At 45.6% G+C, this 26,626-nt stretch overlaps 1 protein-coding gene across 6 annotated transcripts in view; it reads left to right on the forward strand.

The window, feature by feature from the left end:
• Positions 1 to 8,714: 8,714 nt before the first annotated feature.
• Positions 8,715 to 26,626, forward strand: part of TIAM1 (TIAM Rac1 associated GEF 1) — a 276,930-nt gene continuing 259,018 nt past the window's right edge. For 4 of the 6 annotated variants that reach the window (XM_084620561.1, XM_084620566.1, XM_084620563.1 and 1 more), the window contains exon 1: positions 8,715 to 8,875. The gene's annotated coding sequence lies outside the window, so the exon portion shown is untranslated. Of the gene's footprint in view, positions 8,876 to 9,254; positions 9,339 to 26,626 lie in introns of those variants that run through there. The other 2 variants (XM_084620562.1, XM_084620565.1) reach the window with 2 other exon arrangements.

The raw sequence follows: 26,626 nt of genomic DNA on the forward strand, positions 1-26,626 counted from the left end.
AATTGTTACCTGAGTTGCCTGTGAAAAGTATTTGATTTGAGAAACTACATCAATTTCTTCAGAATTTTATGTAGAAAAATTGAAGGGATGCAGTCAACTTAAAAATTACAGTTTTGTACAAAAATTTGTACTTACTATTGTAACAAATAACATTTAAGTTGACTACAACTGAAAAACATTAGAGAAAATGTTTCACTCAATTTCTTTGTCAACTCACTTTCTGCATGTGACAGCACCTTCTGTGCAGTCAATTTCATTATTTCCACTACAGCCAGTCAGTTCCATCTGTTTTGTGGGTCCTTCATACAGAAATGGGGACAGGAAAAAATTGGGGGGGAAAGGAAATGTGAATGTTAAACCCACAAAAATTAGTAGGAGGACTCTAGGGCAGGTGTAATACCTGAAACTACGTCTTTTTATTGCCTAACTTAATATTGTTACAGTAAGAATGGAAGCAGGACAGTCATTTGCAGGGACATTTACTCCCACCCTCAAACGTAAAGTTTCTCACACCTATGGAGAGCTGAAATATAGCTGTTCAGATATGTCAATTTTCCGCTACCTGTGCACCTGAAGCAGTATTACTGCCTTCTAGAAGGCTTTATTCCTACTGTGACCAGAGCCAGCATGTCTGTCAGCACTATATTTTTAGGTTTTCAGACGGCAGAAATAAACAGGCTTTGAAGATTTGGAATCAGTGGGATTTTAATTGTTAGAGATGGGGAAGACTATTTTTCCAACTGGGTTGTCACACTCACCAAAGATTTCCATACTTTCAAAAGCTGGCTTCCCTTAACAACTGCTTTCCCCAATGAAACTACTCCACATTAAAAAATTAGGCTTTTTGATACTGCCCTTAGTAGTCTTTGCTCAATTATATCCCATTACTCTTCGGCCTGGCCTACACTTTAAAATTAGATCAACCTAGCTACGTCTCTCAAGCCAGTGAATAATGTTGTGCCTTGAGCAGCACAGTTAGGTTGACCTAAACCCTGGGGTAGATAGATTCTTTCATTGACCTAGCTACTGCTTCTCAGAGAGGTGGATTAACTACAGTGACAAACCCCTCCCATCTGTCCTGCAGCTGCATTATTGATATGGCCTTAGTTATACCTGTGGACCACAGAACAGGTAGAGTCAAATTGTCAAGTGCAGTGCAAGTACTTTTTCAGACATACCATCTGGTTGTAAAACTGGTTTAACTGGCCCTATAAAGATCATCCCAAGTCATTGGGAGTCCTATGGTGGTGCAGAAGCTCTTATGTCAGCAGGTAGGTGGGTGTGTTTGTGTGTGTGTGTAAGGGAGAGGAAGTATGGTTGAAATAAAGAGAGTGTGGCCAAGAAGCAATTTGCCACACAAATCTCCAGTTGCAGTTTTGGCCCACTGAGTCTTTGCAGCTAAACTCTGGTTAGAGCAGCTGTTACCAGGGTCCAGCCCAATGGAGTACAAAAGCGAGATTTTCAGTAGCCACTTTTGCACCATCCTCTTGGCCAAGAATGGCCCTAGATGTTTTATCGGCCAGGGTGGAAAACTTTTTCAGACACCTCCAAAAGCCCCCAAGAAAAAAAAAGCAGAGTTTGGTGCCACCCTGGAAATTGGCACATAGGGTGACCACCCTGCAAGCCCACCTCTAGAACTGGCCCTGATTCTGACTTCAATATGTTTGCAGGATCGGGCCTTTCTTGATGTTCTCTATCCTTCTAATGATTTGAGAGTTTACCTCACCCTCCTTAGCTGTAATTTAACCATACTATGCAGTAATTAATATTTTAAAGACATGTATGTGCTGAGTGCTATTACATATTTAGCTGTTCTAATCTTTCCTTATCAGCAGAGCTGGTCATATCTTTTCATTCAAAATGTTTTGCTATGGAAAAGAGAAATGCTCAAAATGGAAATTTCAGTGGGAAACTGTTTTCAACAAGATTTTTTGGGCTTTCATAAAAAAAAACCCTGAAAACCCTAAACTGAAAGATTTTGGCAGCTGAAATTTTCACTTTTTCGAAGAAAACCTGAAAACTTTGAAGTAAAATGATGACGAAAATGAAACCTTTTTGTTTCTGTTGAAATTTTTCATAGGAACAAAAAACATTTCCTGACTAGCTCTACTAGTAAGTCAACTCCTCCAGGCTTTTAATTCTTTTTGTTGTTGTTCTCTGCATCCGTTCCTATTAGCTAACATTCTGGGTTCAAGTGCTGAGATCAGTGCACAGTATTTAAGACTTAGCCTCACCAGTGTCATATGCAGAATCGTGCGGTATCATGTCCCTAGTGTATGACATGACGTGTCTCTGTATGCAACTTTAAACTGCACTAGATTCTTTTGCTAATATATTGTATTACAAGCTATTATCAAACGTGCATTATCACTGTTAGGTGTTTTCTTTCTACTATTTCTATCTTCCAGGTATCTCCAAAAGGGCCCTAGGAGTGATAATGGGTAGTAAATGATATAGGAACCTGCGATGTGGTGTGACAGACTCTGTGTGTGGGAGAGCGAGACAATGATAAGGAGGGCAGGGTGCACATGGCATTTGGGATTGCCAAATTCTAATTGTTGCTTTGGTTTTGTCTTATATCTTGTTTACTGCTGAGTGATCTTCTTTGGATGTGTATATATTTAATATCATATTCTGGTAGTCTGGGTAGTGGCTCCATGTCAGAACCAGTATTCATCTGCCCTATATTGCCCTCCTCCTGTCTTCTTTAAAATGACTAAAACATTAATCTCTGGGTTTTTTCCCCTCCCCAAACTATTGCTGGTGAAAGTGTCTGTGGGCCATTTTGTTTTGTTTGTGCATGGTAGGGGTCAATATTCTCACTTGTGAAGGAGAAGCCAGCATAAACTGGAGCAGTTTAAACCAGTGGTTTTCAAACTTTTTTTCTGGCGATCCAGTTGAAGAAAATTGTTGATGCCCAAGACCGAAAGGAGCTGGAGATGAGGGGTTTGGGTTATGGGAGGGGCTCAGGGCTGGGGCAGAGGGTTGGGGTGCAGGGGTGAGGGCTGCAGGGTTGGGCCGGGAATGAGTTTCAGGGTGCAGGAGGGGGCTCTGGGTTTGGGGCAGGCGGTTGGGATGTGGGAGGGGGTCAGGACTCTGGGCTAGCGGTGCAGACTCTGGGGTGCGGCCGGGAATGAGGGGCTGGGGTGCAGGAGGGGGCTCCGGGTTTGGGGTGGGCTCAGGGCTGGGACAGGGGGTTGGGATGAGGAAGGGGGTCAGGGCTCTGGGCTGGGGTTGCAGGCTCTGGGGTGGGGCCAGGGATAAGGGGTTTGGGATGCAGGAAGGGGCTCCGGGTTTGGTGGGGGGCTCCAGGCTGGGGAAGAGGGTTGGGGTGCGGGGGTGAGGGCTGTGGGGTGGGGCCAGGAATGAGGGGTTCACGGTGTGGAAGGGGGCTCTGGGCTGGGGCAGCGGGTTGGGGTGCGGGAAGGGGTCAGGGCTCTGGGCTGGAGGTGCAGGCTCTGGGGTGGGGCTGGGGATGAGGGGTTTGGGGTACAGGAAGGGGCTCTGGATTTGGGGGGGCTCAGGGCTGGGGCAGGGGATTGGGGCGCAGGCTTACCTCGGGCGGCTCCTGGTGAGCAGTGCAGCGGGGGTGCTAAGGCAGGCTTCCTGCCTGTTCTGGCACCACGGACCGCTCTGTGCCCCGGAAGTGGCCAGCAGCAGGTCCAGCTCCAAGGCGGAGGTGTGCAAGTGGCTCTGCACAGCTCTCACCCGCAGGCACCGCCCCCCCAGCTCCCATTGGCTGGTTCCTGGCCAGTGGGAGTTTGAAGCCAGTGCTTGGGATGGGGGCAGTGTGCGGAGCCCCGTGGCCCCCCACACACACTTAGGAGCCGGACCTGTTGCTGGCCGCTTCCAGGGCGCAGCGCATTGTCAGAAATGGTAGGGACTAGCCTGCCTTAGCCATGCAGCACCACTGACAGGACTTTTAGTGGCCCAGTAAGCAGTGCTGACCAGAGCCGCCACGACCCGTGCCTCATATTCCACAACCCAGTACTGGGTTGTGACCCGCAGTTTGAGAACCACTGGTTTAAAACACACTGTGTAAAATTCCCTCCCACCTTGCTCCCCAAGGTAGAGTCACCTCTGGAAGAGCGCAGAAAGTATTTAAGCCACTGACCTCTCCTGGTAGCTTTGCTGAGGGAGGGCAGCTGTCAGTTCCACTGTGGCCTCCACAGAAGTTCTGTCAATGGAGACCGCTCAGTGCTGGCCATGTGCCCTTCCTGGCCAGGAAGGGGAGATTATGGAGCTTTCAACCACCGTAACTTTTTCTGTTGCTGGGGACCTTCTCCCACAGTCTTTGCTAGCTCAGTCCCATAGTAAACTTGGGCCATTGTCATCCTCTTTCATCTTGTAATCCTCATTTTCCTTCCATGTGATATTTTCTGAAATCACAAATCTAAGTGAAACGTATTATTAGTCACACAACTAAAAGCAAGCTTGTGTGACCTTAAAGGCATAAAGGTTACAGTTATGATCAAATGTATAGATGGACAGACATCGCCCATTAATTTATAAGCAGGCAGAACTCTGAAGACCTGGTTTTACATTGTGTAACTAATAATAAGCTTTACTGAACACAGGATTCAATTTGAGCTAACTTAAAATTACTTAAATTTTTATGAATGTTTTGAAATGGTCACATGATTGACTGAATTTTCCTAATCCAGGGTCTTATCATTCTATCAATTTTTAAGACGAATTCCCCACTGAAATCAATAGGAAATTCTGCCTAAAAATCAATGCCATGAGGGGATCCCCAAAAGAAACATTTACTTCAAACGTACAGTGTGACAATGTCATGTAGAAACCTGACATTAATCAATGACTTGAAGAAGAAAAATGAGGTTTTAGGCTCTGATTTCATTAAAAAGCAGCACACTGACTGGTCAAAGTGTATTTGAGATTTTGTATTTTTTTAAAACATAGAATGCTCCTAATTGGTATGGAGTTTTAGAAAATAATATATTCATATACATATGTGTACAATATTTATTAAAATATTAAAGTTTTGGTAAATTTCAAAATATTAATAGTAACAACAATAATAATTTATTTGGAATTGCCCATCTTGATGTTTGAAAGGGGAACTCTCATTTTCATTTATTTTAAAAATATCTTTATGTAGTTTAATTATTATTGTAAAACACTTCCTTTTAAGAAACAAAATTTATTGACTGATTTTAAAATGTCCCTACCCAGCTCTCAATAATTAATTAATGAAAACATACAGTGTACAAATTGGACCAATGTCTACAGCTAGGTGTTCTCCCAAATTCTTATGAAACAAAAGCTGTCCAGTTAACATTCAGATAATGGATTGGTTTAATTTCCATCAAAATGTTTGACTATGCTGAAAAAATATTAAAGCAGCAGACAATCAAGGGTTGAGATGTCACTGCAGAAAATCAGTTCAATCCCTTTTTATTATTATTATTGGATTGTGTCTAAAGATAATTCAGATTGCTATTTGTGCTTGGGTAACTCAAAGAGATTAATTTTAAGAAAGTGAAACTTGGCATATATGTCATCCTCAGTGAAGAATATCTGCTATGCCAAGTTTGGGAAAGAATTTCAAGATGTGATAACTGAGGGAAACTAGCATGCTTTGTGTGCACAGTACACTTTTTCCTTATAATTTTTGCGCACAACGAGTACAGATAACTATAGCAGTGCTGTTACCCTGCTCTGAGAAAAAAGGCTAGGCTGATTGGGGAAGCAGCCACAGCTGGGGCCACGCCCTAATCAGGCCACACCTGGCCCTGTTATAAGGGCTCAGGGAGGAGCTAGGCTAGTCTATTTCTAGCTGTAGAGGGAGAAGGACCTAGGTGCTGGGGAGAAAAGGGTATATAGAGCAGGGCAGAGCTGGGGAAAGGCTAGAGGAGTTGGGGAGCGTTAGCCTGGCAATGGCCTATGCAGGTCCTGGGGCTGAGAGGTGTAGCCTAGACATAGACATAGGCAGAGGCAGCTGGTCCAACCTCCTTGCCAATGATGAGTGACCATGATAGACTGCAGTTTGCTCCAGTGAGTGGGGGCTACATGGTGACTGGCAGTAGCCACTGAGGCAAGGTAGGGGTAGAGGGTTGGGGGTTCCTCTGGGAGGGGAGACCCAGAGTGTGGTGCAGTACTGCTGGGGCAGAACCCTGAGGTAAAGGGGCACGGGGGCCTGGAAGGGACATGGGGCCTGAGGCAGGTGAGACACTGTCCAGCAGAGGGTGCTCTGTAGCTGGATGTGAGCTAATTCCCAGGATGACCAGCAGGAGGTGCTGCACTGGTGAGTCTCACTTTGCTACAGTAGCCATTGCAGATGCCTTGGCATTTGTTTATCTGTTATACTTGGAATAACGCAATCTGGCTTCTGTTTTTCCACTAGTCAACCAACCAAAAATAACCCCAACAAAATTCCTTTCATACAGAACTAATTTTAGCTACATGACCAATCAGAGTTGTGTGATCTGGTCATTTCAGAAGCACATTCAGCCAGTAAACCATGAGACAGAAGCATTACATCATCAACGCATTTCTCTGGGTGAACAGAGCAAGAAGTGTGGATTTCAAACCTAACTACTGAGGGCTTATTGGCATTTCATTGATTACTATCCATTTAGATGTCAAAGTCTGGGTAGCAAAACCAGTAAAATAAGCCCACATGTATTTGATCCAACATGTCAATAAAACATATAACTTAAATTAATGGTTACAAAGTATGATACACACAACCCCTTTTGATGCATCCAGGCATGCCACTACTATGAAGTATTAAACATACAACTTGCAACCTTAATTTAGCTCCTCATTCTTCCTCCAAGATTCATAAATGGTATGGTATTTCTCAATGTTTATCATGTAACGGTTTTAAGAACAAACAGGATGATTTTTAAAATTTGAATTTATTTTTATTCAATATTATTGAATTACTTACTAAAGTGCTAGCTGGTGGGGAGGAGGGGGCAAAAGACCAAAGTGTCTTAAAGATGTGAAAATAGGATTTAGAGATCATTTGTGTTATTCATTTATTGGTAGCTCTTCAGACCCTAATACCTCGAGACTCTTCTTTATGATCTTACTGCTATGATTACAGATGTGAGCATGAGCAGCAGGATCAGGCCCTTAATTTTGTTTAAATTATATATGATGATTTCAAATGAATTGAGCAGTACGGTCGGGAGGGAGACATGGTTCTATACCTTGAAATTGCTTAAGATAGTCTTTCTAAAGCCATGTCTATACATACAGTGGTGCAGCTGAGTGACATAGCTGGGTCATCCTAATGTTTTAAGGTAGACCTGGCTGGTCTGTGTCTATGCTGGGGCTTTTGTCAGCATAGCTGTTGGTCTGGGGTGGGGAAAAAAATCACACTCCTGACATACCTGTGCCACTAAAACTTTTAAGTATAGACCAGGCCTCAGTCTTAACTGTTTCTTACTGAGAGTCAAACAAGATTAAATCCAAATGATGTCTGTTTATATCATGGTTGGTGCACAGGGAAGAAAGGGATCCTTTCCAAACCATCTTTCTTCTGACAGGCATGTTGGTTGTGTATTTTGTATGTTTTCTATATTTTCCCATTATTAATAACCTTCATAGACCCCTGAAAAACCTTTTCTTAAAGTTTTTCAATTTAGTGAAAAAAGGCATTTGCCAGTTTCTCATGGCATGCAAGCAAATGTCGGTCATGTTCTCGTTTTCACCATAAATGATACATTGTTCTTATAATTTAATTTTATTGCCATAGTGCCCAGAGCTTCTAGGCAGGAGTGACACTGAACTCCTTGCCAGGCTGGCTGTTCCCCACTAGAACACCAAATAACAGCTGTCCTAGGTAAAAGCTTAGTTTTGGTTGCAGGTGATGTATTTTAAGGGGTACGTTAAATAAGTGTTTAGAGTCTAGTCATTCCTACCAATAGGCTGCGGATGCTTTTAGCAAGAGGTTCCCAGAAATATTCTCTTCAGGCTGCTCCCACACTACAGCCATGGGCTCCCTGGCCGCACACAGCGGGAGGATGGAAGAGAGGGGGACTGAGGAATATATTACTTTGTCTCCTGGCCACCGCCGGCACAGAGCCCCGGTGGTACCAAGGGCTGGGCTGGGCGCCGAGTCGCTCTCCCTGGCAGGGTGCCAGCGCGCGAGCCCGGGGCAGAGCTGGGGGGCCCAGCGCAGAGCGACGCCGGCTGCCACCCTCCTGTCCCAGGGGCGAAGCGCGCGCCCCCTGCAGGCGGCGCTGCCGCAGCTGCCCACGTGTTACAGGCTGGGTCTGTTTACTGCCCGCCCCAACGGGCCGAGAAGGCGGGGCAGAACTCCCTGCAGGCAGCCAATCCCGCAGGCCCCCCGCGTGGCGCGCGCGAACTTCATCTTACCCCTCCCTTGGCTTTGACTGGCTGCGGGGGCACGTGAGATTGACAGGCAGCTCCGCAGCCCTGCCGGCCGGGGGGCCGCTTTTGTGACGGGTTCCCCCAGCGTTCGGAACGCCGCGCGGCACGTGGTCGGCGGTAGAGCCCCCTGCCCCCTTCCCAGGGGCCCCGCCCCTCCTCCCCACCTGAGCGCCGCGTGCGCTATTGTCACCCAACCCAACATTCCAACTCCGAACGCCCCGCTGTTCGCCGCCGGCTCCCCCCATTGGCCCGCCTGGCTCAAACTGAGCGGCGGGGCAGCCAATGGCGCTCGGTATCCAAGGAGCCAGCTGGCCCCGCCCTTCGCAGCGCCTGCCGTAACAATATGGCAGCAGCGGCTATTGGTAGGGACGCGGTGTGAGTGGCGGCGGCGGCGGCGGCCGCAGCAGCGGCTCAGGCTCCTTCTCACTCTGCGCGCCCTTCTCCTGCGCCCCCCTCCCCCTCGCAGCTGGCTCAGGGCCAGGCCGGCGGCAGGACGGAGCCATGGCAGGTAGGTCGGGGGGCCGGCGCCGGGCACCTGGGCGAGCCGGGGATGCACGGGGGAAGCTGCCCGTATTGTCCTGCCCCGCTGCCCGCCGCCGCTCTCCGGGTCCTAGCGCTGGCGGGAGCGGGCTGCCACCGTGCCGGGCATTGTGCGTTTCCCCGGGCTGGGCTCGGCGGCGGCGGCGGGGCGTGCGGGGAAGGGGGCCCGGCGGCGAGTGAGGAGGCTGGAGGACGCCTGGGTCGGATGCAGCAGGGGAGGCTGTTTGCTCCCGCTCTCCGCAGCGGGAGGGGAGCGCGCTCGGTCGTGGCGCGGGAGGGGGGAGTTCTCGGCTCCAGTGTATCGCCGAGCCCGGAGCCGCTTCCCGCGACGCCAGCCCGGGGCTCGGAGGGGGTGCGGACTGCGGGGCGAGAGGCTTGCCCGTAACCGCGGGGTTGTCCGCATCGTGCCTGTGCACGGCTGGAGCTGGCAGGTAAATATTTGCCACCGTGACAATGGGATCGGGGGATACCTTGTTCGCAGAGGGGGACTGGCACAGATGGAGCTGAGTGAGCGGCGCAGAAGGGAAAATGGCTTTACCCCCCCCCCTCTCCCCCCACCCCGTAATCCCTTCCCCTCATTTACATCCGAATTGCTCAAAGATCAAAGCCGACATTTGTTCGGGGCTGTTTGGTGTGGCGGGATACGTCCTTTATGTGTGTGGTTCTGCGGGGTGTACGCGCCCCGGGCATTGTGCGTTAGGATGCCTATGGAGGACTTTACCACTCGAATCACCATGCCACTTATTCATTATGCTGCTGCAAGCTGCCGGCGCCGTCCTCCTGTCCCGCTCGCTGGGGCCTGCTTTTGTTTACAGTCTTCAGCTGTGGGCATAATCAGTGAATAGCATTCATAGTGAGAGCGCCTTAACTCGGTCCTCAAAAGTGGTTGACCAGTTGGTAAGAGATCCTTTACTAGTTGTCAATTTCTTAAGCTCCCTTTTGAGAGCGGATGATGCAGAGGTATGCAAATATGTATTTCAGTGAGCTTGATCTTAAAGATTTTGGACCATGAAGAATAAAGCATCTTGTTTCAGGGTCTGCACTGGATCGTAGTACCAGAGGCCACCCTCACAAGTTTCAGGATTCCAACTTTCAAAATGACTGTTTAAAAAGCTGTCAGACTTGTCGTCTTGCTATAGGCTTTTTTTTTAAAAAAAATTGTCTGTCTAGCCATGCAGTCAGGTAGGATAGCACTACTTTGAGACCTGTATATAAGCGTGAACATATTTGTGTGGGTTTCCTTTGTGATTTTTACTTGTCATATGTCAATGAATACAGTCTAAATCCCCTTCTCTCTTTACCTTTGAAAAATCCCATACAAAATAAACATTGTAAAAATCATAACTTCAGTATTCTGTACGTTGTCTGATTACTACATGGAAATGCTAAAACTGCAGTTAAAGTGTATACTTTGACACCAAGTTGTTTAGTGATATTGAACAGAGAATGTGTGCTGCTGCACATGGATGTATTTGCTTATCTAGTTTCTAATGAAAAACTTGGGAGACCGTAAATGGATTACTCCAAGGGATGTGTAGTGGTAAAATGGAATTATGCATGTGCATGATTTGGGGGCAGGGGGAAGGTGGAGTAGACCTCTGAATGTAGAAAATGCATCAGAGAAACTATATTAAAATCTAGGAAAGTCAAGGTTCTAAAAAAGCTGAACTTCACTTGTTTTGCTCTAGGAAAGTTATTCCTAATTTATCTTTTTATTTTTTTGTGTAAAAAAAAAAAAACAACAACAAAAAACCAAACAAAAAAACTATATTTCAACATTAAGGCCCCGATGCTGCAGACACTTAAGAATGTGCTTAAATTTAAACATGGTGAGTACTCCATTGAGGTCAATGGGACTATTCACTCTGTGTAAACCTAAGCATGTGTGTAAGTCTTTGCCAGATCAGGATCTAAATAAGTGAAAATGACTTTTACGGTCTGCTTGCTCAGCCATTAAATTAGTTAGCACTTACTTATGCACATAATCTCAGCCTTAAATGGAACTGCTCGCATAAGTATAATCTTGAGATTGCACAAGAGGGTCCTTAATTTCTCTGAGCAACTGAAGTGCAGTGTTTTGCATAAGGTCACAAAGAATTCAGGAATGAAAACTTTTAGAGAAGAGTTGACTTTTCTTTAGTTTAGAAGCCCCTTCCCACTAATATTTCTAGTTCTATAGTAGTTTTCATCTTCACCAGCCAAATTGGAAAATGCATATTTAATAGTTGTCAAGCAGTTCTTTACATCCATAATACCAAAAACTGTAAATTTAAAATTAGGAAAAACTCGATCTGTTGAGTGATTACTTCTGGTGCCTAACTTGTGATAAGAGCACCTATTTTTCTTCCTGTATTATTGAAAAGCTTCTGCCAATTTCAGTGGCACTTCAACAGCATGATATAATTTATCGAATGAGGCTTAGTTTCATCTTAACTTTACAGGCCCTATCCCCCAGAAAGCTGGTTTCTGGCTAAATAGGAGGAGGAGTCCCTGTTCTGAGTATTTGCTCCTTGTTAGTGTCCATGTAAAACCCTAGTCTGCCCTCTCCCTAGAGCAGTAGTTGTCAAACTTTTGTACTGGTGACCCCCTCAAATAGCAAACCTCTGAGTGCGGACCCCCCTTATAAATTAAAAACACTTTTTAATATATATTTAACACCATTATAAATGTTGGATACAAAGCGGGGTTTAAGGTGGAGGCTGACAGCTCGTGACCCCCCATGTAGTAACGTCACAACCCTCTGAGGGGTACCGAACCTCTGCCCTAGATGGAGTCAGTTTATTCAACTAGATTGCTCTTCTTATCCTATTACATATGGCAGTTGGGCTCATAAGGAGGCAGTGTAATCTAGTGGATAGTTTTTTGTCTACTTAGATTGTAAAGTCTGTCCTGCCTGCAGGGATCATCTCTTGCTATGTGTTTGTACTGTGCCTAGTATAATGGGGTCCTCATCTTGGTGAGGGCCTTGGGAACTACTAAATAATTGGAATGACTAAATGTGTTTCTCAAGAATGATGTTCTACATTGCTAGGAGCAAGGCCACTACAGCACTTTTTGGGTAGGAGGACCTTTCTCTGTAAATTGTGAGGAAAGCAAGGATTTCACACCAGTTGTGTACAGAAGAGGAGGAATTTCATATACAGGACTTGTCTCTCTGTTATGAGGACGGACACACACACACGCTACTCTAGTCCTGTTAAGGCTGTAGGAATCCTTGTAGGCAGCATAGCTCAAGGAGAGTTCAGGGACAAGTTAGGGTAGGGAATTCTACTGAATTAGGCATCTGTGGTCATGGGGTTTAATGCCTTCTCCAACAGCATAACTTCTTACTCTCGTGGCCTTTTGTTGCCCTGGTTTTGTATTAATGATCTTGACTGATGTCTTTGTATCATTAATAGCCATATTCTGGTTTCCTTACTCAGCCATTACAAAGGTAAAACTCACCTTAGCTTTCATGAAAATATGACCTGAGTAATGACTAGGGGCTTCAGAATTTGGCTCTGTGTATTCTAACAATTATCAGAGGGGTAGCCGTGTTAGTCTGTATCCACAAAAACGAGGAGTCCAGTGGCATCTTAAAGATTCACAGATTTATTTGGGCATAAGCTTTTTTGGGTAAAACCCACTTCTTCAGAAGCATGGAGATTATGTTAATCTTTAAAGTGCCACCAGACTCGTAGTTTTTTATTCAAACAATGCTGACTATGTTTTGGGTTAAAATAAGCTGACAAACTGCCTCTTTAAGAAGTCATTTAGGGTTCACTGATTAATCTGTTAGAATGGATTTCTGTAAATCCTGATTAATCTATTGAATGACCTAGCTCTAGGGTCCGTTTTTAGAAGAGGGAGACACACTTTTTCTGATGTGTTCAGAATCCTTTGTTGTGGCTATGCGGCATAACCATTCAGTAATGCAGAATAATCCCTCATTACCTTACGTGATATCTGGTCCAAGAGATCACTACTTTCGGAAGTTAAAAACTGCTTGATACTGGATTTAACAGCTATTCATTGCAGTATTCACTAATTGATAAGATACACTACACTATCAATTATTCGAGAACTAGGTGTTCCTGCTATAGTGATGAGCATGGTATAAATAACTAGATTGACAGAACTACTAGATTTTTAGCAACAGGATTCAAAGTTATGGTTTCCACAGCAACTATTACTCAGGCCCCCTTTCACATATGCAATACTTTCCATTTCTTATTTGATCTGGTAAAAGCACAAGAAACTAAATACTCCTCCCTGCTCACATTTTGCTTATTCCTCCCACTCTCCTTTCTACCTCCTTCCTTTTTATTCTCTCTGCCTCCTACTCCCACTCTGAGCTTCATGCCTTCTTTTGTGCCACCTCCTACTCTTCATACCGCAGTTGCATGTATGCCTTAGAAAAATCACTACTTGTCCAAGTGCCTTTTGTCTTCCTTCAGATCCTTCCATTATTATAGGTATCTGTTTCTAGCTGTACTTGCACTGTGCTAGGCACTATACAAATGTATAGGAAGCAGCAGTCTGTCTTATTTTTACATTGTAAATCATTCATTGCAGAGCCAAGGGCAGGGAGTATGTAATACCCATTCCGCTTTACCTGGTGCCTTCCTCACCAGTGGTGGCTTCACACTGTCCTGTACCTGAACTGTTGCTTTGTGCCTTTTGTCTGAGTTAGATTATAAAATCTTTGGAACAGGAATTATGGTCTTGTTTTGTAAAGTTTGTCATGTAAACTTATGGTGTTGTATAAATATTCCCATGTGTAGTGTGAAGCTTAATGCATATATGCAATGTGGCTGGGAGATGGTTTCCAGAGCCTCTAAACTTTGAATTTTGGATGGTTTTGCCATTTTAACTCTAATGCAATGTTAGCATATTTAATTTTCCTGTTTTTAAAAAAGAATCTTTAAGAAGAGTTTAAGTCACTGGAAATGCACTTGCATTTATCTGAATATGTATAAACTTTAAGTGAGCAGATTTTCAGTCTTTCAAATTTACTTCTGGGCTGAGAACAAGCATTTTGGGGACTGACCTTTTTCATATTTTTGTTACATAAACCACTTAAAAATAAAAGCATAGAATGAGTGCCATCTCAACCATAACTATAATAACTAATGAAATAAGTGCATTCTAGCAAGAATGAATAAAAATTAGTAAGCTTGATGTGAACCAAAAGGTAGCCAAGTCAGTCAACATCTTTTCTTTTCTATGCATATGTATTCTGTTGATGTGGCTTGTTTTACAGTGTACTCATTCCCTTCCAGATTGTCGTCGGCCTACAATTTTAGCTACTAGAATGGGGGAGCATGATTCTTCTCCCATGAGTTGATTTTTTTCTAAATGAAATTTAAACCCAAATCATCATCTTTGATACGCTTCCCAGTTATAGAAACCAACTGCTCACTGATTAAAACAGCAGCTGGTAATGTCTTGAAGTAGGCAGACCAGTTTAAATACCTTTGACTCTCAACTAGATGTCTTTGAGCAAAATATATGGATTATAGTCTCACTACAATGGGCCCAAATTTAACTGCATTGTGCAGATTAAGAATATGAATTTATTTGCAAGGCAGCAAGTTACTCTTCAATAGCTATTGTCCACCCTGCTTAGTAGGGATATTGCATGTTGGGTGAGATAGCAGAGGCCAGTAGTAATAATCCACCTGGGAGAAGAGCTAAATATAGTCTTTACTAGAGTAAGGGCCATGTGTTTACTTCCTTGTGTATTCAGAACCCATCATTGCAGAGGGCACAATCCAACTTCGTTGGCGTAGTCTTTCTGAGTGAAGGTGCTGATGTTGGTAGACAATGTGTTTCTATCTTGGCACTAGCACGTTTAGGTTTGCTTCTTTCCATTGCAGTCTGCAAGTACACCTCTTTCTCTTCTCTCTCTGTTAACTTTAAAATGCCTCAAGCCAACCCTTATGAGGAGCAGACTATTGGGGCTGAAGCCTGAGATAGCTGGAATGAGATCCCTAATCCATTAGTAGGACCCTACCAAATTCACAGCCATGAAAAACACATCATGGCCTGTAAAATCTGGTCTCCCCACATGAAATCTGGTCTTTTGTGTGCTTTTCCCTGTACTATGCAGATTTCATGGGGGAGACCAGCATTTCTCAAATTGGGGGTCCTAACTCAAAAGGGGGTTGCAGGGATCACAAGATTATTTTAGGGGGGTTGTGGATTGCAATCCTTACTTCTGCGCTGCCTGCAGAGTTGGGCAGCTGGAGAGCAGCGGCTGTTGGCCAGGTGCCCAGCTCTGAAGGCAGTGCCCTGCCAGCAGCAGCGCATAAGTAAGGGTAGCAGTACTGCAACCCCACACTAAAATAATCTTGTAATCCCCCCCTCCCATCCAACTCCTTTTTGGGTCAGGACCCTACAATTGCAAATTATGAAATTTCAGATAGCTGAAATAATGAAATTTACTATTTTAAAAAGCCTATCACCGTGAAATTGACCAGAATGGACTTCAAATGTGGTAGGGACCTATCCATTAGTATTAAAGAAACTCAACTCTTATTTTAAGCATAAATGTCACCATTGAGGAGTGGAGGAGAATGAGAGGGACTCATCACATTCCCAGGGGCAGATCCTCCGCTTCTGATGTCAGTTTGTCTCTGACAACTTACACAGCTGAGGTCCTGATGCCTAGTGTCTTCCCAAAATAATAAACTGAAAGAGGGTGGTAAAAAGTCATTGGGTAAGGGTCAGAGGATAATAGGTCCAAACTTTTTATAAAGATATATACTCTAAACAGACAAATCCTGTCTCAAATAGAATACGATTTTAAAAGAGATGAAGATAGACAAAGGGTGAGAACAGGTTGTGTAAATTTCTTAAAGATCTCCAGGGATAACTGCAGAAGTTCGAGTATCCGACTTCCCTGCTTGCCTAAATAGGCAAGGAAAGTAATCTCTTGCATATATGCAGAACAGTTTTCAGATATATTAATCTAGCTTTAAAAAACCCCAAACACTTCTTCAAACAAGGCACAATATCCATTCATCACTGAGGTCTTCATATGTATCAACTTAGAAGTTTAAAAAAACCAAACCATTTAAAGTTCTATCTTCAACCGAAAATCCTTCTTTATTTATAAAAATTAAAGCCCCAAATGCAATAATACAAAAGTAACAATTTCAGTGCTTTGAATACTATAGATACTTAAACTAAGGGCTATCTACCCTGTGAACATAAGGATTACATTTTATCATGCAAAAAGGTTACTGCTTCATAGTATTCAGTACATCTTTCTGTGTAATTCTTCCTCCTTCACTCTCTGTTCCAACCCTTATTACAGTTTTCCTCCACATAGTTGGATAATCTAATCAGCTGAACTGATTTTAAACAACCCAAAACAAATGCACACTAGTTTTTTCTTAATCCAGAAAAGTTTCAGCTCCAAGCAACTGAAAATAGTTATAGAAATATCATCTCAAGTAAAATTAGAATGTCCTTATTGAAATACTATCATGAATTTGAAAGATGGTTTTGCCTTCATTATTTGAGACATCTCCTTGAGCCATGGTTTATTGACAATTCTATTTTACATCAGGTAATCACATTACTTATTGAAGGACAGTGATTTTTTTTCCCCTCAGAACATTAGACTTAATTTAATGCAAAGTAGTTCTCTTACACGTTGACGGAGTATCTTATTACAGCAATAAAGCTTTGGAGGAAATGTCCAACAATAAGTTGAGAAATGTATTCTCTGCGAAGCTTCACTCAAAGCTAAAGCTCTAAACTGTCTTTCTGAAATGCAGCAAGTGTCCCAAAAATGGTTTCACTTTCTCATAAATTCCACTGTTAATTCAGAAGCGTTCGGATTCTCTTTGGGGTCACTAATTCTGTGGAAAGAATTAGTTGAAAAGTAGAGTTTAATGTCTGAAGTTTCTGGGTGCCCTTTACAGCCTGTTTCTAGCTGCAGTGAGTCTGTAGATCTACTATAGGAGTTCATACATGGTGGTGGCTGCCTGTTCTAGTTGGATATAGCAGTTTGAATATCCAGTGTTTCCATGGCTTTCCCTCAGTTCACTTCCCTGTGTCTCAGCCATTTGCTTTTTTCACCTGCTCACTGCATACTGATGGTACTTGGTCTTGGGTATAGCCAGGACTCTCTCAGTTCACACAGTACATGCTACTCCATCTCTTTGTTTACAGAAAGACCTCCATGTTACCCTTACTTCAGCAGAATGTTGTGCATGAATGTTGTCTGACTTCTCCAGACTTAATCTTTTTCTCTCGTCCCTAGTCTGCTTTTTCTCCTATTGAAGTAGTTTTCTGTGAGGTTAACTTGCCTTAGGAGTGATTAGAAGTGAATTGATTACCTGGATTGCAACAACACTTTGTAGGTTTATTTCACTGGAATCTCAAGGTCTGGAATGTTTTCATTAATCTTTTCCTAATTCTCACTCCCCTTTCTCTAGGTATACTTCTCCTGCATCCCCATCCTCTAAATGCTGGTCTGTGGAGTCTCCTCGATGCTTGGTTAATATATTGCCTGGCTTTTTTCATCTGGTGTCGCAGGCTGTCTTCCATTCAAGCTTCTAGGCTAATGGAAATAACTGGCAACTAGTGGTGTCTGTGTCTTTTTAAAAAACTATTGCAAGATAGAAAACTCTAGTTCAGCACCATCCTTACTTTTGAAGATTCAGCTGCAGCCTGCTAGGAGAAAACTTAAAGGGATACAGTCCTATTAGAAACCATGTATTTTTGCATTGATTGTACAGAGGAGCCTTACTGCAATTTGCAAGTAGAAATTTGTTTTTCAACTGCCAGCCTTGCAGAAACAGTGTAAGACCTGAATGTGAAGCTGTGTTCATTTTGGCTTGTGCAGCATCACCAGAAATATTCTCCAGATGAAGTTCTTCCCTCCATTATAGCTATGCAACTGTAAGCCGTTCAGTGGGATTGCACAGGTAGAATAAAGTGAATAATGAAAAACAGGGTCCTACGAAAGGAACTTATCAATGCTGCCCATGTGCAAGCTGGAAGAGAATCTCAGTCACTGTCCAAGAGCAGTGTTTCTGTAGGGCTGACAGCAGTAGCATAGCGAAATCTCTTGTTAAAGTAATGGTATATAATCTGATATCAACAGGAAGTAGGTCTGCTGGGTAAAAAGATACTTCTAAATACTAACTCTTCAGACCAGAACCACACGGTAAGTAGGTGGAGCTCTCATCCTGTTAATGCGATAGTGTACACATCCTGATACTATCCCCTTCTTCAGGGTTTTTCTGATAATAGAAACCTTGGCCTATACTTTGGCTTTTTCTAGAGTTTATCCTTACCTGTTAAGCCCTGTTAAGTGAGGAAACTATCTTTACAGCATTATTAGCTCAAGCTATAATTTGAGTTTTGCCCCTAACATGATTTCCATCCTCCACATAAACATTTGAAGCTCCACTTAAGTGGTTCTTTCAGCTTGAGCTAGCTGGCTGGTCAGAGGGTGTAGGTTGAAGCATGTCTCTTGCTGATTCTGGAGCTTGTAATGCACTGGGGATGCAGCAGTTGAGTTACAACTCATCAAATTCTAATCCAATTACTCTGAGTTCAATCACTCAGTGTAGCTCCTGTTTTGCAGCATGGTGATACTTAGGGCATGTCTACAGTGGCTAAATTACAGCACCAGCAGTTACAGCACCACTTGGAGCACAGAAGGGAAACCGCTGTTGTGTGTTCACACTGACAGCTACCCGCACGATAGCGTGTTCACACTTGCAGCGGTATTCAGAGTGGTGGACTCTGGGCAGCTATCCTACAGAGCACCTTTGTGTCTTTTGCTGCTAAGACTTGTGGAAGGTGGGGGGTGGGTTGTGGGGCATCCTCGGTGCTGTCCCAATGCCCCATGATGCATTGCTTTGCATCCCAGCAGTCCCTGTGCTTTTGTCTGCATTTGGTGCCATATTACAAAGGTTTGTGTACAGCACACCCTGCCTCTTTCAGACAGCAGGAATGGATCCCGAACTGTTGGTCAGAGCAAGAGCATACTGGTCAACATGTCATGAGTGGCAGTGGAGTTATTTCTTAAACTACAAAGGCAAGAGGAGTGTAACATTGATCTTGCCACACATAGTAGCTATGACACTAGATTGCTTGTGGTATTCAGTGGTGCTGACCACAGTGGAACGCCACTTTTGGGCTTGGGAAACAAGCACAGAATGGTGGGATCACATTGTGATGCATGTTTGGGATGATGAGCAGTGGCTGCAGAACTTTCACATGAGGAAATCCACATTCATGGGACTGTGTGATGAGCTAGCCCCAGCCCTGTAGCGCAAAGACACAAGAATGAAAGCTGCCGTGTCACTGGAGAAGCACGTGACAATTGCACTGTGGAAGCTGGCTACTCCAGACTGATACTGATCGGTCGCTAGCCAGTTCGGAGTGGGAAAGTTGACTGTTGGAGTCTTGTTGATGAAGTGTGCAGGGCCATTAATTGCATCCTGCTCCAAAAGACTGACTCTGGGCAATATGTGTGATATTGTGGATGGCTTTGCACAGATGGGCTTCCCTAACTGCCATGGGGCAATAGATGGCATGCACATTCTGATTCTGGCACCAGACCACCTAACCCCAGAGTACATTAATCACAAGGGGTATTTCTCAATGGTTCTCCAGGCGCTTGTGGATCACCAGGGGCATTTCACAGATATCAATGCAGGCTGGTCCAGGAAGGTGCATAATGCACACATCTTTTGGAACACTGGCCTGTTCAAGAAGTTGCAAGCAGGGACTTTCTTCCTGGACCAGAAGATCACCATGGGAAGTCAAAATGCCCATTGTGATCCTGGGAGGCCCTGCCTACCTCTTAATGCCATGGCTTATGAAGCCATACACAGGGCAACTTGACAGCAGCAAGGAGTGGTTCAGCAACAGGCTCAGCAAGTGCAGAATGACTGAATGTGCTTTTGGCCATTTAAAAGCCCGTTGGCGATGCCTATATGGGAAGCTGGACCTTGCTGATGACAATATTGCTATGCTTATAGCCGCATGCTGTAACCTCAATAATATTTGTGAAGGGAAGGGTGAAAGCTTTGCTCAGGGCTAGACTACAGAGGCTTAGCATCAGGAGGCTGAGTTTGAACAGCTAGCGACCAGGGCTATTAGAGGGGCACAGCGCAGGGCCATAATGATCAGGGATGACTTCAGGCAGCAATTTGAAGCTGAAAGCCACTAATATTTGTTGCTATGCTTGGGAGTGCAGTGCTTGTAATGCTAGGAAGTGATTGGTGCACATGATGCAAAAAGGGACTTAACATAATTATATGTTGCTTTGCAGTGCTTTCAAACCAGCACAAGTCTTTTTATTAAAAGACAACTGGAGGAGAGAGTCAAACAAAAAAAATCATCAGCAGGGAAGGGGACAGAGAATGGGTCCTAAGATGGCTACAGATTTGTGTATGTCCAGGGATAGACCCAACTTCCTCCTTTGGAGTACAGTGCAGCGGATGCTGTATTTCAGCAGGGCCAAACTGCAGAGTGCTGGGTGTTGAGTGCAGTGGTTAGTGGAAGTCCACACTGCTGGACTGTGAGGAGGGAGGAGTGGAATGCTGTGGGTAGAGACTGGAGCTAGGAGGTTAATAACAGTGTGGGGTGCATGAGAAAGTTTTGCGACAGCAGCTGGGGGGGAGGGGGAAGCATGGAGCTCCTCAGTTTGAGGAGCTCGTATCGCCTGGAGTGTGTCCACTTGGCAATCCGTTATGTTTAAGAGCTGTTTCTGGGCTTCTTTCTGGTGTGCCATGTTCTCCTTTCGTTCCCTCTTCTTGCTGTTCTGCCACTCCTTCGATTCCTGTTTCTCAGCAGCAGAGTGCATCATAACCTCAAGGAGAGAGTCCTTCTTGGCCGCTTTCTAATTCTGCACCGCTGTTCTGTTGCTGACAGAACAAAGAGGGAGGCTGGGCTCCAAGGTCACCTCTGAAATTTAAATGCAACATTTTACAGAAGCAGTATTGTGTGCAACACAGACAACACTGATTCAGTGCTTTAAAACACAGCCAGTACTCATACCTGTCACTAACTGGCTGACCCCAGGCAAGCACACATGAGCTACAAGACCCCCAAATGGTGAGTAGCCCCAGGGGCACAGTAAATCACTCTTCCTGGACCCTGCTGCACACTGGGCACATGGTTCTTGGGGAGAGCCAGCACTTGGGGGGTGGGGGGGCGGCAGATAATCATTCCTGTCCCCACATTTTCCACAGGATGTGATCATTATGGAAGATACCTTGCTGTTGATGGTGAGCAGCCAATCAAAGGAGGGTCTTCTTCCAGCCTGCAGCTTCTGTCCTGGCCCCTGTACAGCTCGCCTGTGTGCAGCAATGGTGTCCCCATGTCCCTCCCCCTCCATGATGGCATACTGGTGCAGGGAAGTTACTGTTAATGGGGCAAGAAACAAAGCAGCTCTGCCGAGGAACCTGCGGCAGCGGATTGCCCAGGAGCTGTGTGAGAGTTTACTGGCGATCTCTGAGGGAGGCTCCCATGAAGTGAGGGAGTCAATCAACAGCCTGCTCCGCTGCTCAGACTAGGCGTGCGGTGGGAGACAAGCCTGCTTCCTGCAACTCTCCTGCCCCCAACAACTCGCTTCAGCGATTTCCCCAAATCAGATTCACTTACCAGGGGCCGCTGCCTCCTGTTTGCGCCTCGCCAAGCTCTGACTGTGCGACTGGCTAGGCTCCTCTGGTGTAGAAAAGAGCTCCTCACTGCGTGTGTCTCTGGCCTCTGAGTCCTCCTCTGCTTCTGGGTCCCCTTCCCCCTCTTCGTCCAAGATTTCCTCCTCCTGGCTCGGTCCACTCTCGGTTGGCACACAAAGTAGCCACAGGGGCTGTCAAGGTTCCTCCCCCACTCTGAACTCTAGGGTACAGATGTGGGGACCTGCATGAAAAACCTCCTAAGCTTATCTTTACCAGCTTAGGTCAAAACTTCCCCAAGGTACAAAATATTACCCCCGTTATCCTTGGAATGGCCGCTACCACCACCAAACTAATACTGGTTACTGGGGAAGAGCTGTTTGGACGCGTCCTTCCCCCCAAAATACTTCCCAAAACCTTGCACCCCACTTCCTGGACAAGGTTTGGTAAAAAGCCTCACCAATTTGTCTAGGTGACTACAGACCCAGACCCTTGGATCTTAAGAACAATGAACAATCCTCCCAACACTTGCACCCCCCCCTTTCCTGGGAAATGTTGGATAAAAAGCCTCACCAATTTGCATAGGTGACCACAAACCCAAACCCTTGGATCTGAGAACAATGAAAAAGCATTCAGTGTTTTACAAGAAGACTTTTAATAAAAAATAGAAGTAAATAGAAATAAAGAAATTCCCCCTGTAAAATCAGGATGGTATATATCTTACAGGGTAATTAGATTCAAAAACATAGAGAACCCCTCTAGGCAAAACCTTAAGTTACAAAAAAGATACACAGACAGAAATAGTTATTCTATTCAGCACAATTCTTTTCTCAGCCATTTAAAGAAATCATAATCTAACACATACCTAGCTAGATTACTTACTAAAAGTTCTAAGACTCCATTCCTGTTCTGTCCCCGGCCAAGACGACTACAGACAGACACACAAACCCTTTGTTTCTCTCCCTCCTCCCAGCTTTTGAAAGTATCTTGTCTCCTCATTGGTCATTTTGGTCAGGTGCCAGCGAGGTTACCTTTAGCTTCTTAACCCTTTACAGGTGAGAGGAGCTTCCCCTGGCCAGGAGGGATTTCAAAGGGGTTTACCCTTCCCTTTATATTTATGACACGCCCCCCAAATCTCAGCTAGGGTGAAACACTGGCTGGGATTTCTTCCTGGAGCTCTAGGAAAACAGAGTTAATAAGACACATGCATCTCTAAATATACTACCAAGTACATAAAGACTAACAATATTTTCCACATCTCAAGGACGATTTTAACCAGTTGATTCTGGGAAACTTTCAAGGGAGAGTGCATCAGCCACTTTGTTAGAAGCTCCTGAGATGTGTTGGATGTCGAAATCAAAATCTTGGAGAGCTAAACTCCACCGAAGAAGTTTTCTGTTAGTTTCTTTGACGGGGTGAAGCCACTTTAGTGCAGCATGGTCGGTTTGCAGGTGGAAACGCCGTCCCCAAACATATGGGCGTAGCTTTTCCAGAGCGTAGACAATGGCATAACATTCTTTTTCAGTGACTGACCAGTTGCTTTCCCTCTCAGACAGTTTTTTGCTGAGAAACACTACAGGGTGGAATTCTTGATCAGGTCCTTTCTGCATTAAAACTGCTCCCACACCACGCTCGGATGCATCTGTGGTTACTAGGAACGGTTTGTCAAAGTCTGGGGCCCTTAGTACAGGGTCAGACATGAGTGTCGCTTTAAGCTTGTTAAAGGCCTTCTGACACTTTCCGGTCCACTGAACAGCATTTGGCTGTTTCTTTTGGGTTAGGTCTGTCAGTGGGGCAGCGATTTGGCTGTAGTGCGGTACAAATCGTCTGTAATAACCGGCCAAGCCTAAGAAGGATTGAACCTGTTTCTTTGACTTTGGGACAGGCCACTTTTGGATAGCATCCACTTTGGCCTGTAGGGGGCTGATAGTTCCTTGACCCACCTGGTGTCCAAGGTAAGTCACTCTGTTTAGGCCTATTTGACACTTCTTAGCCTTAACAGTTAGTCCTGCCTCCCTTATGCGCTCAAGGACTTTTTGTAGATGTTCCAGGTGGTCTGCCCAGGAATCCGAAAATATGGCCACATCGTCAAGGTAGGCGACTGCATATTCTCCTAATCCCGCTAGGAGACCATCTACAAGTCTTTGGAAAGTGGCGGGTGCATTTCGCAGCCCGAAAGGGAGTACATTAAATTCATACAGCCCGAGATGTGTGATGAAGGCTGACCTTTCCTTGGCAGATTCATCTAGCGGTACCTGCCAGTACCCCTTGGTTAAGTCCAAGGTAGAGATGAACTGGGCCCTTCCCAGTTTCTCTAATAGTTCATCTGTGCGTGGCATGGGATAGTTGTCTGGGCGAGTTACAGCATTTAGCTTACGGTAGTCCACGCAAAAACGTATTTCCCCATCTGGTTTGGGAACTAGAACCACTGGAGATGCCCATGCACTTTCAGAGGGGCGGATTACCCCCATCTGTAACATATCCTGGATCTCCCGTTCTATAGCAGTTTTAGCTTGAGGAGACACCCGGTAAGGTTGGACCCTAATTGGGTGAGCATTACCTGTGTCAATGGAGTGGTATGCCCGTTCAGTCAGTCCTGGGGTGGCTGAGAACGTTGGCGCGTAGCTAGTGCACAGCTCCTGGATCTGCTGTCGCTGCATACGCCCAAGGGTCATGGAGAGGTTCACCTCTTCCACACCACCAGCACATTTCCCTTCGTAGTAGACACCTTCAGGCCACTCAGCGTCGTCTCCTCCCTGGGCTGTAAACTGACAAACCTTTAATTCTCTGGAATAAAAGGGCTTTAGAGAATTAATATGATACACCTTAGGCTTTCGGTTGGAGGTGGGGAATGCTATGAGATAATTAACAGCTCCCAGGCGCTCCTGGACCACGAATGGCCCTTCCCACGATGCTTCCATTTTATGGGCCTGGAGCGCCTTTAAGACCATGACCTGGTCTCCTACTTTGAAGGAACGCTCTCTGGCATGTTTATCATACCAGGCTTTTTGCTCTTTTTGAGCATCCTGTAAGTTTTCTCTAGCAAGGGCTAAAGAGGTTCGGAGGGTGTTTTGTAGGTTGGTTACAAAGTCCAGAATGTTAGTTCCTGGAGAAGGTGTAAATCCCTCCCATTGCTGCTTCACCAACTGCAATGGCCCCTTAACCTCACGGCCATATACAAGTTCAAATGGGGAAAACCCTAAACTGGGATGTGGTACAGCTCTGTAGGCAAAGAGCAACTGCTGCAATACTAGGTCCCAATCATTGGAGTGCTCATTTACGAATTTACGTATCATGGCCCCCAAAGTTCCATTAAACTTCTCCACCATGCCATTTGTTTGATGATGGTAAGGAGTGGCAACCAAGTGATTTACCCCATGAGCTTCCCAAAGGTTTTTCATAGTTCCTGCCAGGAAATTAGTCCCTGCATCTGTGAGGATGTCGGAGGGCCAACCTACCCTGGCAAAAATGTCTGCTAGTGCCTGGCACACACTTTTAGCCCTGGTGTTGCTTAGAGCTACTGCTTCCGGCCATCGGGTGGCAAAATCCATGAAAGTCAGTATGTACTGCTTTCCTCTGGGTGTCTTTTTCGGAAAAGGACCCAGAATATCCACAGCTACTCGCTGAAATGGAACTTCAATGATGGGGAGTGGCTGGAGAGGAGCTTTGACCTGGTCTTGGGGTTTTCCCACTCTTTGGCACACCTCACAAGACTGGACATAGGTAGAAACATCCTTGCCCATTCCCTCCCAGTGGAATGACCCCCCCAAACGGTCTTTGGTCCTGTTCACCCCAGCATGGCCACTAGGGTGATCATGGGCTAAGCTCAAGAGCTTGGCCCGGTATTTAGTTGGAACTACCAACTGTCTCTGAGGATGCCAGTCTTCCTGGTGTCCCCCAGAAAGAGTTTCCTTGTATAAAAGTCCTCTTTCTACAACAAACCGGGATCGATTAGAAGAGCTGAGAGGCGGTGGGTTGCTCCGTGCCGCCGTCCAAGCTCTCTGGAGGCTTTCATCTGCTTCTTGTTCGGTCTGGAACTGTTCCCTTGATGCTGGAGACATCAGTTCCTCATGGGATTGTGGACCTAGGCTTGGTCCCTCTGGAAGCGATATAGGGGATGGAGCTGTTTCTGTTGACTGTGAACCGCTCTCCGCTGGTGTACTATGTTGGGATTCAGGCTCCGGCTGAGCCTCTTGTGTCGGGTTATCGGCTGCTGCCAGTTCAGGTTCGGTGGGGCCCTCTGGTGTTGAGGTTGCAAGTACTGGATTCAGTGCTGACACGGGGTCTGGTGTTGGTTGTTCGGCTGGTTCCGGTTCTGGGACTGGTTCCGTCTGGGTCTCTGGGACTGGATCCACTACTGCTGTTGCAGACATTGGCCTGGGGTCCAGGTCCATCACCTCTGACTGGGTCCTGATAGAAATTTCCGGAACAGAGCTAGGCCTCACGGCTTGTTTAGCCTGGTTGCGGGTGACCATTCCCACCCTCTTGGCCTGCTTCACATGATTGGCCAAGTCTTCCCCCAACAGCATGGGGATGGGATAATCATCATAGACTGCAAAAGTCCACATTCCTGACCAGCCCTTGTACTGGACAGGCAACTTGGCTGTAGGCAAATTGAAAGAGTTGGACTTGAAGGGTTGAATCGTCACTTGGATCTCTGGGTTGATTAAATTGGGGTCCACTAAGGAAGCATGGATAGCTGACACTTGTGCTCCGGTGTCCCTCCACGCGGTGACCTTCTTCCCGCCCACACTCAGTTTCCCTCCGCTCCAAGGGTATCTGGGAGGTATCTGGGCCTGTGGACCTCTGGTGTGATTCCGGTGCAATGAACTGTAACCTGTTGGGGTTCTTGGGGCAGTTGGCCTTTACATGCCCCAGCTCGTTACATTTAAAACATCGTCCAGCTGACGGGTCACCGGGGCGAGGTGGGTTGCTGGAGAACGGGGTGGTGGGACGATAAGGGGTCTGGAGGGTTCTTTGGGAGGTAGGTGGGGCTTTGGGCGGCCCCCGGTAATAGGGGGTGGTCTGGGGTGGTCCCTTCTGGTCTCCGCTCCAACTGCGACCAGTTTTCTTCTTCTCTGCCACCT

Source organism: Lepidochelys olivacea, assembly GCF_965140295.1.
Source record: "Lepidochelys olivacea isolate rLepOli2 genome assembly, chromosome: 1".
Taxonomy (NCBI): domain Eukaryota; kingdom Metazoa; phylum Chordata; order Testudines; family Cheloniidae; genus Lepidochelys; species Lepidochelys olivacea.